Source organism: Oncorhynchus kisutch, linkage group LG13 (assembly GCF_002021735.2).
Source record: "Oncorhynchus kisutch isolate 150728-3 linkage group LG13, Okis_V2, whole genome shotgun sequence".
In the NCBI taxonomy this organism is placed as follows: Eukaryota; Metazoa; Chordata; class Actinopteri; order Salmoniformes; family Salmonidae; genus Oncorhynchus; species Oncorhynchus kisutch.
Genome location: NC_034186.2, coordinates 18715651 through 18730263, shown reverse-complemented (window position 1 = coordinate 18730263; position 14613 = coordinate 18715651). Strand labels below are relative to the sequence as shown.

The 14613-nt window shown below is 44.2% G+C and overlaps 1 protein-coding gene across 6 annotated transcripts in view; it reads left to right on the top strand.

The window, feature by feature from the left end:
- LOC109903025 (exocyst complex component 2-like) overlaps nucleotides 1–14613 on the top strand; it is a 109129-nt gene that overhangs the window by 2800 nt on the left and 91716 nt on the right. For 3 of the 6 annotated variants that reach the window (XM_031785734.1, XM_031785730.1, XM_031785732.1), the window contains exon 2: nucleotides 7205–7285. The exons of 1 other annotated variant lie outside the window; for it this stretch is intronic. The gene's annotated coding sequence lies outside the window, so the exon portion shown is untranslated. The remainder of the gene's footprint in view (nucleotides 1–7204; nucleotides 7286–14613) is intronic. 2 more of the 6 variants (XM_031785731.1, XM_031785733.1) reach the window with 1 other exon arrangement.

Sequence of the window (14613 nt, the reverse complement as noted above, 5' to 3'; positions counted from 1 at the left end):
TACAGTTAAATAATTAACACACACACATGGATGCAGCGGTCTAAGGCACTGCATCTCAGTGCAAGAGGCATCACTACAGTCCCTGGTTCGAATCCAGACTTTATCACATCCAGCTGTGATTAGGAGTCCCATAGGGCGGCGCACAATTGGCCCAGCGTCGTCCGCGCCTTCATTGTAAATAAGAATTTGTTCTTAACTGACTTGCCTAGTTAAATAAAGGTTACACCCACACACACCACAATGACCAAAAAGTTATTTTGTTGGCATTTACGTATGTCCCCATTACCAGTAAAACATAATCAAAACCTATTTCTTTCACTTACTTGCTGTGCTGTTTCGTTGTTCATTTGTTCAGTCGTTTCATTCTCAACCAGGATAATTATGGAACGCCGTTTGGGTCTTTGCGTGTCAAATAACACTATGACGTGTCAAATAAGCTTGTTGATCAATCAGGATCTGACTATGACTGCAAGTCAAATAATAATTTAACGCGTTCATACATTTTTAACGTAGTTGTTACACATTGATTACACTATCACTCGTATTTCATATGTCACAACAATTCATCGATACGTATGCTATGATGCTGGTAGTTGTCTCACGCACCTACAGTGCTGGTCATTAAAAAAGCTAGCTAGCTCATGGATGCAAACAATGTTCTTATACAAAAATATAGCAAAACGTCATCTATTTCAGTTGCTATAGTTAGTGAGCTAGCTATCTCGCTAGGTGTCATCATGTAAAATAACCCTAATTTATAAGACAGTTCTTATTTGATTAATGGTGGTCTGACCCATCTATGTGAAGCTAGCCACAATGAGGATTAGCCACAATAGTGGACTTTGCGGTTAGCCTTCAAAATAAAACTATGGCACAATCCTACTATTTGTATCACTGTCAATGTCATACTTTTATTTTGAAGGCAATCCGCAAATTCCACTATTGTGCCTAATCCTTATTGTGGCTAGCTTCACAACACATAACCCAGTCCGGTCGAGCATCACGAGCAGAAGGAAGCTAGCTGGTTGCTTATAACGTTAGCTTTAGGCAACAGGGTTAAGTAAGCTGGCTAGCTATTTCAACAGGTGAACAACAAGTGGCAACCTAGCTAGTACTTACTCACAAGGATTCCTAAATCATTGCTAAGAATAATGAAAATGACTGCAGTTTCTACTGGTCATGGTTTTCAGGCTGGTTGTATTGGTGCTAGCTAGGTACCAAGCTAAATCTAGCTACCCCTGAAGTTGCAGTCAAACAAATGTATGGTTTATTACCAACGTGATATTGTTAACACCGTTCATGGGCAGTGTTTGCTTGTTTGCAGACTTTTTTGTAGAAGCTTTGTCAGTGCAACTGTATCTTTTTTGACATGCAAAAACCCAAAACAGCGTTCTATAGTATGTATGTCGTGAAGCAAATAGCAGGGACGGTATTACTGTGTAACATCTGGAAAAATAGCGCACTTGGTAGTGTGTACCGGTGCTCGACCAGTCTGTGAAAGCCAACATCACCTATGACAGAGAATGGCTGAAATGTTTGTACTCTTTCAAATGACTGCTCGACTTGTTGACTGCTCGATCCACACAGCAGACATTGTGGGCTAGGTTAGGAATGCTGTGTTGCCCGCGTAGCGCCAAATTTTACATGGCGTCATTACTTCCTGTACCTTCGATATAGGTATGCACTGTAGCTTTGACATTAGTTTTTAACATCGGCGTTAAACTTGACATCGGGCCGATACCGATGTTTTCATTTGTAGCTAATATCGGCCGATTCCAATATGTTCACCGATATATCGTGCATCCCTAGTTAACACATAGCATGTCACAGGAAATCAGTGCTAAGCTGTCTCTGTCTCTCTGTGGTTGGAGCCTTTAGGACCCCCGTACTTCACCCTTGACCCCCACCCTCCTCCCTAGGGAGAACACAGGGGCGTTTCCTGCCCCCTCACAGGGCTCTAATTGGAAATGTTGGGTGGGCCGGACGGCCCCTGTTTGTTTGTTTTGGTGGAATGCTCGACAGCGGGTTATATTTTTGTGGCATTTTCTCAGCAGTGGTTGCTGCTTTAGGATTAAGCCAGGGTTGGTTGAAGAAGAGCGGTTACAGCAGGGGTGGGAGGGTTGATGGGGGCAATGTTTTTGGAGTGGCACTTCTCTCTCACCCCTGATGTCCCTCCTCTCTCTCCACCCCCCCCCCCCCCCCCCCCCCCCCCCCCCCACACACACACACACACCTGCTGGCCGGCCCCTCTCATACAGTCTTTTTGAGTAGTTACGCTGAGTGTGAGTGAAGGGTTATGTTTTTGGAGTCAGTGGCACTTCTGTCTCACCTCTGTCATTCCTTTTCTCCCCCTCTTCCCCACCTGGTTGGTAGCCACTCTTTCCCCTCTTTCAGTCTTTCAGTAGCCACTCTTTCCCCTCTTTCAAACCATTGGTTTTCACAGTCCTTGGGTCAGTTCCCAGCCCCAGTCAGACTACAGGGTAGTCCAGGACAGACCACACTGGATTCTGGGAGAGGAGGGATGGGTGATAACACAGTAATAACCCTTTAAAAACCTCTAATAAAACAGTAATAACACAGTAATAAGGGATAATAATGAGGGGCTATGCGGTCTATGGAAAATAATCGAATCAAATTGCATTAGTCACATGTGCCGAATACAATAGGTGTAGTAGACCTTACAGTGAAATGCTTACTTATGAGCCCCTAACCAACAATGCAGTTTAAAAAAAATCTATGAATAAGAAATAAAAGTAACAAGTAATTAAAGAGCAGCAGTAAAATAACAATAGCGAGACTATATGCAGGGGGGGTACCGGTACAGAGTCAATGTGCGGCGGCACCGGTTAGTTGAGGTAATATGTACATGTGGGTATAGTTATTAAAGTGACTATGCATAGATGATAACAACAGAGAGTAGCAGCGGTGTAAAAGACGGGGGAGGGGGGGGGGCAGCAATGCAAATAGTCTGGGTAGCCATTAGGAGGTCGACCGATTATGATTTATAAACGCTGATACCGATTATTGGAGGACCAAAAAAAGCCGATACCGATCGTCCGATTTTTATATATATATTTATTTATTTATTTGTAATAATGACAATTACAACAACACTGAATGAACACTTTTATTTGAACTTAATATAATACATCAATTTACTCACAAATAAATAATTAAACATGTTCAATTTGGTTTAAATAATGCAATACAAAGTGTTGGAGAAGAATGTGAAAGTTCAATATTTGCCATGTAAAAAAGCTAATGTTTAAGTTCCTTGCTCAGAACATGAGAACATATGAAAGCTGGTGGTTCCTTTTAACATGAGTCTTCAACATTCCCAGGTAAGAAGGTTTACGTTGTAGTTATTGGAATTACAGGACTATTTCTCTCTATACCATTTGTATTTCATATACCTTTGACTATTGGATGTTCTTATAGGCACTATAGTTTTGCCAGTCTAATCTCGGGAGTTGATAGACTTGAAGTCATAAACAGCGCAATGCTTGAAGCACAGCGAAGAGCTGCTGGCAAATGCAGGAAAGTGCTGTTTGAATGAATGCTTACGAGCCTGCTGCGGCCTACCACCGCTCAGTCAGACGGCTCTATCAAATATCAAATCATATACTTAATTATAATATAATAACACACAGAAATACGAGCCTTAGGTCATTAATATGGTCAAATCCGGAAACTATCATTTCGAAAACAAAACGTTTATTCTTTCAGTGAAATACGGAACTGTTCCGTATTTCATCTAACAGGTGGCATCCCTAAGTCTAAATATTGCTGTTACATTGTACAACCTTCAATGTTATGTCATAATTATGTACAATTCTGGCAAATTAATTACGGTCTTTGTTAGGAAGAAATGGTCTTCACACAGATCGCAACGAGCCAGGCGGCCCAAACTGCTGCATATACCCTGACTCTGCTTGCACGCAAGAGAAGTGACACAATTTCCCTAGTTAAAAGTAATTAATGTTAGCAGGTAATATTAACTAAATATGCAGGTTTAAAAATATATACTTGTGTATTGATTTTAAGAAAGGCATTGATGTTTATGGTTAGGTACACATTGGTGCAACGACTGTGCTTTTTTTGCGAATGCACTTGTTAAATCATCACACGTTTGGCGAAGTCGGTTCGATGATAAATTAACAGGCACCGCATCGATTATATGCAACGCAGGACAAGGTAGATAAACTAGTAATATCATCAACCATGTGTAGTTAACTAGTGATTATGTTAAGATTTTTATTTAGAAGATACGTTTAATGCTAGCTAGCAACTTACCTTGGCTTCTTGCTGCACTCGCGTATCAGGTAGTTAGCCTGCCAAGCAGTCTTCTCGTGGAGTGCAATGTAATCTTCGATAATCGATGTTCAAAAATGCAGATTACTGATTGTAAAATCGGGCCTAAAATCGGCCCTAATTAATCGGCCATTCCAATTAATCGGTTGACCTCTAGTAGCCATTAGATTCGGTGTTCAGGAGTCTAATGGCTTGGGGGTAGAAGCTGTTTAGAAGCCTCTTGGGCCTAGACTTGATGCTCCGGTACCGCTTGCCGTGCGGTAGCACAGAGAACTGTCTATGACTAGGGTGGCTGGAGTCTACAATTTTTAGGACCTTCCACTGACACTGCCTGGTATAGATGTCCTGGATGGCAGAGAGCTTAGCCCCAGTGATGCACTGGGCCGTTCGCCCTACCCTCTGTAGTGCCTTGCGGTCGGAGGCCGAGCAGTTGCCATACCAGTCAGTGATGCAACCAGTGCCCATAGCATCTCATTATGCTCTCGATGGTGCAGCTGTAGAACCTTTTGAGGATCTGAGGACCCATGCCAAATCTTTTCAGTCTTCTGAGAGGGAATAGGTTTTGTTGTGCCCTCTTCACGACTGTCTTGGTGTGTTTGGACTATGGTAGTTTGTTGGTGATGTGGACACCAAGGAACTTGACACTCTCAACCTGCTCCACTGCAGCCCCGTCGATGAGAATGGGGGCGTGCTCGGTCCTCTTTCTTTCCTGTAGTCCACAATCATCTCCGTTGTTTTGATCACGTTGAGGGAGAGGTTGTTGTCCTGGCACCACACGGCCAGGTCTCTGACCTCCTCCCTATAGGCTGTCTCGACATTGTTGATGATCAGGCCTACCACTGTTGTGTCATCGGCAAACTTAATGATAATAATGAACGACTTGGAAGGTGTGTTCCAGGACACGTACTAGCGGAGTGGGAATGACCTTTCACGGAGTTGCCTTATTTTCTAGAGAACTTATAGAGCCTCGAATTGATTATCCCTTTTATACTATGGCTATAATTTAACACATTTTCCACTAGAATGTGTTCATTTGCCGGTAGAAATGTGTTCAACAAGTAGCTAGCAAGTTTACTATAGCTACAGTAGTTGCCATGGTAACCAAACAAACAGACTTGCAGTCCTAGCTTGCTATTATAAAAATCTAATTCAACAATGTTTTCAATTCGACTTTTGCTTTCAAAAGCAGCTCAAACAAAACATGTAAGAATGAACTATAGCCATTGAATTCTCCCGTGCCGATTTACCGTGCATCATCGGGAAATAATGCACACTCTAGAATTCCCTTCAAGCCAATCAGAAACAGTGTTTATCAATGCCATGGTACAACTCTGTAACCACCCTGTAATAACCCTTTAATAACATGGATACACTAGCAGAAGGAACCACTCAATTCACTGTTTGTTTGCAATTTAAGCTAAAGGAGCTGTTTTGGTATTGTCCAGTTTAATAGGTCTAGTCTGTGGTTTACTGTGAGGAACATTTTTTTCTCACGCTCATCGTGATGATCCATGTTTTTGTATGTAAACAAAGTTACTGTACTTATGACACGGCATTACCAAGGTTTAAACCCTGTCTCCCCATAGCATCTCATTATGTAGCTTTCTGTCTCCACATCTTAAACCCTCTACAAACATCAGCCTGCATTCATACGCCCACATTTCACTGTTCTGTTTATTTATCCAGGATTCTGAGAGGAGAAATTGGTGCCTATGCTTAAGTTAGATCTTAAAAATATAATTTCAGACCAACAAACAGACAAACAGAGCCAGCCAAAGGATAACAAACGGGAGAGGAGACAGAGGGGATGGAGAGAGCCAAACCCAGACGCCTGATGGCTCTGGTCTAGTCCTCTCCGGGACCCTCTTACTGTCCTGTGTTGGGATTGGCTGAGAAGTGCTGACTCATTGTGGAAGGCTTGACTGGCCAACAGATTCAATAATAAAAAATGTCTGTCTGCCCAAAAACATAAATGGCACTGCAATGACACCATATTACGAGTCAGATTATTTGGTTGTTTGTTTTACACAATAGTGCTGATTTGAAGTTGTCTATTTGTAATCGATTCCTGCCTTATCAAAATTTAACATTTGATTCAAAATAAAACTAGCCTATGTATGAGCCTTGTTGTCAGTCTTCTGAAACTTATTTGATCCCATTACTTTTTCTTTAATGCACACATCAGAGAGAGTGTAGCCTAACTGATGCTGTCTGTGAAATACTTGGCAGTGTTCTATCTGTCCCCTGCCAGTCTGCCACTGAGGGCCAGTTCAAAGCAATCTGTATGAGTTCTGGTGTGAGTTTTGAGTGAGGAATGGTTTCTTAAATCGCTGGCCTGTCAGATCAGAGATCAGAGCCGGTCATACCAGGGCCAGGATGTTTGGCCAGCTCTGTGCATTCAGACTGAGGGGAATCTTTGATGGAATCTGGTGTTTGTGTAATGTTGGGGGGCTGAGGAGAGTGTTAGTATGGGGTACTGGGCAGGCTTAGTGGTAGCAGCGCTGATGGGGAGGCAGGCAGGGGTGACGGTGTGGTGGGCAGGCATGGCGGTGTGGGGGGCAGACAGAGATGTCTGAAAGGGTTCCTTTGTGCCCCTAGTCCAGACCATCACACAGAACATACACCTAACCCCCTCTCACCTGTCAATCACTCCTACTTGGGGATATGAGAAACAGTACAATACATAGAGCTCAAATCAGAGTGAAGTGGACCACTACACTACATACTATCTGTGTAATTCAGAATAGGCAGGCCAGTTGTGTGTAACATGAGCTAACATCAGGATTTCCTTAACAAGCTCAGTTTGTAAACTCAGCCCATTGCTGTCTCCAGTAGGGATATCACCCCTGACAACCAAGGGGACATCTCTCTGACCACCCTCTCTACCCCCCAGGTTCTTCTCACAGTGACTCAGTCCTTCTGTAGCAGTAGAGAGATGAGGAGGGATGAAAGGGACGCATGCTGGAAGGAGTAAGTAAGTCAAAGTTTAGGAATAAGATGACTTAAATAAACCACTTAAGGTCTACATTTGTGAGCAGTAAGTGAAATCACCCCCCTGTCAAGCTGCTGCTATCCCCCTCTCGGCCCTCTGCTCTCCCCAGAACCTTTCCTCCTGTCCAGTTCATTAACCTAAACAGCAGGGGAAAATCAGCCAAACCCCTAAAACCCAGACAAACTCTCAGAGGGGGGACCATATGACAGACAGATGATCAACACTCACACTGCCTGGGAAGTGTGTGTGTGGGCATGCTGTGTGTGCTTAAATGCTGGCTTGTCAAATCAAATCAAATTTATTTATATAGCCCTTCGTACATCAGCTGATATCTCAAATTGCTGTACAGAAACCCAGCCTAAAACCCCAAACAGCAAACAATGCAGGTGTAGAAGCACGGAAGTGTGTGTGGAAGCTTGTGTGTGGGTTTGTTAGTGCACGCATCCTAGGTTGTGTATATATATATCACAATACACTTATTTGCTCTCCTTAGCGTCTTTCAAAAACAGAACAGTGTCCTGGGATCGTGTGTGGGTGTGGGGTATATTATTTGAAGTGTGCAGATGTCCTAGGGCATAGTCCTATATGGTTTTTATCTGTTCTTAAATATACCGTATAAAATACTTCCTATGAAAAAAGCTATTTCTCATATTCAGACCATACAACGGTTGTGTCACAAATGGCACCCGAGTCACTATAGGCTAGTGCACTACCATAGGGATCTGGTCAATAGTAGTCCACTATATTAGGAATATGGTGCCATTTGGGACATAACTTGGGCTACATGCAGTCTTCCCTAACCAGAGAGCTCCTTTCTCCCTGGGCTTGTTAGCTCAGTTTCTGTTGCTTATCAAGACCTAGTAGGATCTAGTGTGACAGATCTACCAAATAGAGGGGCAGTCACTCTGTTTATAAGTCCCTTTCCAAGTAAAACAAACCTGCCATTTTAGCCCATTTAGAACAACTGCACTGAGGGAGAGAGAGCAAGACGTAGACTGGGAGGTGTTGCCTAGGGCGGCAAGTAGCCTAGCGGTTAAGAGCATTGGGCCAGTAACTGAATGGTTGCTGGTTCTAATCCCTGAGCCGACTAGGTAAAAAAATCTTTCTATGTGGATTAGAGCATCTGCTATATGACTTAAATGTAAACAATGTCAATGTATAGCGAGACAATGCTTCTGGATCCGTAATGTGGACAATGAGCACAAGCATTTCGCTACACTCGCATTAACATCTGCTAACCATGTGTATGTGACAAATAAAATTTGATTTGAGTAGGAAGATGTTTGATAATTAATTGATGATACCCTAGCAGCCGGTGTTTGGAGGATATTGGGCACGGGTGTTGATTATCACTTAATTATCAAACATCTTCCTACTCATTAGCCACATTACGGATGTTTTACCAACATATTCAAATATTGATTTACATATTTTCATTAACTTTATTTTGATAAATGTATTCATACTATTTCATCCTTCCACAAGATATAGTCCCGACCCGAATCTAAGGTTGCTACCCAAGTCAGCTCGTTCGTTTTATCGGTTCTGTATCTATAAACGCGACCCAGTCGTTCATTCTAAATGTTCTATTGCCATACTACTGGCCGGCAACGTTCTTATGCCTTGCTTGCTAGCTAGCCAACTACTGCTAACTTACAGTCACGTCAAACAGTGCAGCCAGAATAACAACAAAGTATCTACATTTGCATTTGTTTAAGCTGTTTTCTAGTGACATTGTAGTTGGCTACATCCATAAATGAGCTAATGATGCGTGATTTCACCTGGCATAGAAAATGTGCTCTTTCATCAGGACACTGTTGTTCAGAGGTGCTAGCCAACAACACAGCTAACACAACACCAACACAGCTAACACAACACCAACACAGCTAACACAACACCAACACAGCTAACACAACACCAACACCGTTAACATGGTCACTTCAAGTTGAAGTGGGAAAGACCGCAAACTAGCATTTAGTTTCCTTTGACGGGTTTTCTATTGTCATTTCTTTTTATATGTCCATAAAAATTTTGACTGTCTGAGAAACGCTGCCTTTTTATTATTTTTTTATTTTATTTTACCTTTATTTAACCAGGTACGCTAGTTGAGAACAAGTTCTCATTTGCAACTGCGACCTGGCCAAGATAAAGCATAGCAGTGTGAGCAGACAACAAAGAGTTACACATGGAGTAAACAATTAACAAGTCAATAACACAGTAGAAAAAAAAGGGGGAGTCTATATACAATGTGTGCAAAAGGCATGAGGAGGTAGGCGAATGATTTCAATTTTGCAGATTAACACTGGAGTGATAAATGATCAGATGGTCATGTACAGGTAGAGATATTGGTGTGCAAAAGAGCAGAAAAGTAAATAAATAAAAACAGTATGGGGATGAGGTAGGTGAAAATGGGTGGGCTATTTACCAATAGACTATGTACAGCTGCAGCGATCGGTTAGCTGCTCAGATAGCTGATGTTTGAAGTTGGTGAGGGAGATAAAAGTCTCCAACTTCAGCGATTTTTGCAATTCGTTCCAGTCACAGGCAGCAGAGTACTGGAATGAAAGGCGGCCAAATGAGGTGTTGGCTTTAGGGATGATCAGTGAGATACACCTGCTGGAGCGCGTGCTACGGATGGGTGTTGCCATCGTGACCAGTGAACTGAGATAAGGCGGAGCTTTACCTAGCATGGACTTGTAGATGACCTGGAGCCAGTGGGTCTGGCGACGAATATGTAGCGAGGGCCAGCCGACTAGAGCATACAAGTCGCAGTGGTGGGTGGTATAAGGTGCTTTAGTGACAAAACGGATGGCACTGTGATAGACTGCATCCAGTTTGCTGAGTAGAGTGTTGGATGCCATTTTGTAGATGACATCGCCGAAGTCGAGGATCGGTAGGATAGTCAGTTTTACTAGGGTAAGCTTGGCGGCGTGAGTGAAGGAGGCTTTGTTGCGGAATAGAAAGCCGACTCTTGATTTGATTTTCGATTGGAGATGTTTGATATGAGTCTGGAAGGAGAGTTTGCAGTCTAGCCAGACACCTAGGTACTTATAGATGTCCACATATTCAAGGTCGGAACCATCCAGGGTGGTGATGCTGGTCGGGCATGCGGGTGCAGGCAGCGATTGGTTGAAAAGCATGCATTTGGTTTTACTTGCGTTTAAGAGCAGTTGGAGGCCACGGAAGGAGTGTTGTATGGCATTGAAGCTCGTTTGGAGGTTAGATAGCACAGTATCCAATGACGGGCCGAAAGTATATAGAATGGTGTCGTCTGCGTAGAGGTGGATCAGGGAATCGCCCGCAGCAAGAGCAACATCATTGATATATACAGAGAAAAGAGTCGGCCCGAGAATTGAACCCTGTGGCACCCCCCATAGAGACTGCCAGAGGACCGGACAGCATGCCCTCCGATTTGACACACTGAACTCTGTCTGCAAAGTAATTGGTGAACCAGGCAAGGCAGTCATCCGAAAAACCGAGGCTACTGAGTCTGCCGATAAGAATATGGTGATTGACAGAGTCGAAAGCCTTGGCAAGGTCGATGAAGACGGCTGCACAGTACTGTCTTTTATCGATGGCGGTTATGATATCGTTTAGTACCTTGAGTGTGGCTGAGGTGCACCCGTGACCGGCTCGGAAACCAGATTGCACGGCGGAGAAGGTACGGTGGGATTCGAGATGGTCAGTGACCTGTTTGTTGACTTGGCTTTCGAAGATCTTAGATAGGCAGGGCAGGATGGATATAGGTCTGTAACAGTTTGGGTCCAGGGTGTCTCCCCCTTTGAAGAGGGGGATGACTGCGGCAGCTTTCCAGTCCTTGGGGATCTCAGACGATATGAAAGAGAGGTTGAACAGGCTGGTAATAGGGGTTGCGACAATGGCGGCGGATAGTTTCAGAAATAGAGGGTCCAGATTGTCAAGCCCAGCTGATTTGTACGGGTCCAGGTTTTGCAGCTCTTTCAGAACATCTGCTATCTGGATTTGGGTAAAGGAGAACCTGGAGAGGCTTGGGCGGGGAGCTGCGGGGGGGGGGCGGAGCTGTTGGCCGAGGTTGGAGTAGCCAGGCGGAAGGCATGGCCAGCCGTTGAGAAATGCTTATTGAAGTTTTCGATAATCATGGATTTATCGGTGGTGACCGTGTTACCTAGCCTCAGTGCAGTGGGCAGCTGGGAGGAGGTGCTCTTCTTCTCCATGGACTTCACAGTGTCCCAGAACTTTTTGGAGTTGGAGCTACAGGATGCAAACTCCTACCTGAAGAAGCTGGCCTTAGCTTTCCTGACTGACTGCGTGTATTGGTTCCTGACTTCCCTGAACAGTTGCATATCACGGGGACTGTTCGACGCAATTGCAGTCCGCCACAGGATGTTTTTGTGCTGGTCGAGGGCAGTCAGGTCTGGAGAGAACCAAGGGCTGTATCTGTTCTTAGTTCTGCATTTTTTGAACGGAGCATGCTTATCTAAAATGGTGAGAAAGTTACTTTTAAAGAATGACCAGGCATCCTCAACTGACGGGATGAGGTCAATGTCCTTCCAGGATACCCGGGCCAGGTCGATTAGAAAGGCCTGCTCACAGAATTGTTTTAGGGAGCGTTTGACAGTGTTGAGGGGTGGTCGTTTGACTGCGGCTCCGTAGCGGATACAGGCAATGAGGCAGTGATCGCTGAGATCCTGGTTGAAGACAGCGGAGGTGTATTTGGAGGGCCAGTTGGTCAGGATGACGTCTATGAGGGTGCCCTTGTTTACAGAGTTAGGGTTGTACCTGGTGGGTTCCTTGATGATTTGTGTGAGATTGAGGGCATCTAGCTTAGATTGTAGGACTGCCGGGGTGTTAAGCATATCCCAGTTTAGGTCACCTAACAGAACAAACTCTGAAGCTAGATGGGGGGCGATCAATTCACAAATGGTGTCCAGGGCACAGCTGGGAGCTGAGGGGGGTCGGTAGCAGGCGGCAACAGTGAGAGACTTATTTCTGGAGAGAGTAATTTTCAAAATTAGTAGTTCGAACTGTTTGGGTATGGACCTGGAAAGTATGACATTACTTTGCAGGCTATCTCTGCAGTAGACTGCAACTCCTCCCCCTTTGGCAGTTCTATCTTGACGGAAGATGTTATAGTTGGGTATGGAAATCTCAGAATTTTTGGTGGCCTTCCTGAGCCAGAATTCAGACACAGCAAGGACATCAGGGTTAGCAGAGTGTGCTAAAGCAGTGAGTAAAACAAACTTAGGGAGGAGGCTTCTGATGTTGACATGCATGAAACCAAGGCTTTTTCGATCACAGAAGTCAACAAATGAGGGTGCCTGGGGACATGCAGGGCCTGGGTTTACCTCCACATCACCCGCGGAACAGAGAAGGAGTAGTATGAGGGTGCGGCTAAAGGCTATCAAAACTGGTCGCCTAGAGCGTTGGGGACAGAGAATAAGAGGAGCAGGTTTCTGGGCATGGTAGAATATATTCAGGGCATAATGCGCAGACAGGGGTATGGTGGGGTGCGGGTACAGCGGAGGTAAGCCCAGGCACTGGGTGATGATGAGAGAGGTTGTATCTCTGGACATGCCTGTCTGTCTCCTCCCGACTCCGTACACGTTCATTACTATGGGACAGCTGGAGATTGTTTCAGTATTGAAATCCAATGTTGCAAATGTCAGAGAGACAGATGGCAAGGTTTATACAAATCTCCGTTATTGAAAACCAAATGCTAGTCTAAAAGAAATGGGAAATAATGTCTAGATGCTTTTTACATTAGCGATCACGTTTATAAATTGTCTGGCTGGGTTGCTGAGACATTGGATTGTGCAGTGAGATGGAACCGAGTAAATAGGCATTTCAACGTAAACTTGTGGACTAGACATCGGTTGGAATGCGTTTTTAACAGGATAAACCACGAGAATGTAAAGAAGAAACCGGCAGAGAGAACAGGAGAGAGCAGTCCTTAACTGCCTTTTTATATGACTTTAATTGTTATTAATGTACTGTGTGCATTGTCTAGCCTACTTGATTTTCAGGTGGTTTATTGTAGGCTTTCCAAAGAGGGTCCTTTAGTGCCCCCTAGAGGATTTTTGTAGAACTAATAAACAAAACAATCTGCAGTGCAGTCATGCAAATACTGTTGCTTAGCTTACCTGTTTTTTTTTTTTTCTTTACATTTTTTCAGTAACAGTATGACGCATGGCAATGAACAATAACCTAGTGAAACCTGAATAGGCATTCCTATTCTGGAGTTCATTTTGATACAGCTTAGTTTTGTTTCTGCTCCTGTCATATCTAAGAGCTTGGTCAATATAATGGACATAGTCCTACATAAAATGTTTATTCAAAATGTAACATCTATGCCTCAATTGTCACTGACAGGGTTGTTCCACTAGCTTGTGACGTGTGGCTCGTGCAAGAGCCTCCGTGCTCTGTCTGTGTGTGTCTGTTACAGAGTGGAGGGGTCTGGGCACTGTTCCCGTGTCCATGCATGGCCCCCAGAGTAAAGTAAACACAGTGCTCTTTTCTCATCCCAGCCGTCAGCATGCTCTCCCCAGGCCCGAGCCAGAGACCACACAGCCAGACCACACACACACACACTGCCCAGACCCCTCCACTCCGCAGCACAGATCCCTCCACACACTCTCTCACATACACAGAGACCACACAGCTCCAGCTCGGGCCCCTCGCATGCAACCGAGCAGAGCTGTCATTCTTCCTAGCCTGTGTGTGTGCGTACACAAGTTGGGGATAGAAACACTCCTGTTGAGGAAACACAACAGTTGTAGACATTTTGTGCAGAAGAAGACAGACTAACCCCTATATTCCCCACTGCCCCCTCCACTCAAACTCCCCTTCTAAAGATATGGGCTTGATGAACGACAGACGAGGCACTTGTTTAAGGCCTGTTAGCCTCTTATCTTCTCCCTTGCCCCTAGATAACCTCTGACAAGCACACTGCAGCGGAGGTTAGATTAGGCTGCATGAGTTAGTCCTACATCCCCTTTGAGTTATCAGACCGCCATCTCTGTAGTGTGTGTGTGTGTGTGAACTCAGATTATAGCCTAGTAGAACTGCTGTTCTATCATTCTTTGTGTGTAGCTAGCTAGGTGCCACTCTGGAGTGGATGGATGTGTGCTTTTGTGAATGTGCTGAATAATTTTGAAGGAGTGTTTTTTAAAAACATTTTTACATGTTGTATTTTTTGTAAACTTCGTCTTATTAAACTTGTTGAGTTTATCAAAAAATGTACACTGAGATGATGATGCTGCATCACCGTTGGTTCCCTTGTTGCTGGTGTGTTCCGTGTGAGCTCCTGCCTTGTTTGTAGAGAATGCGTTTTG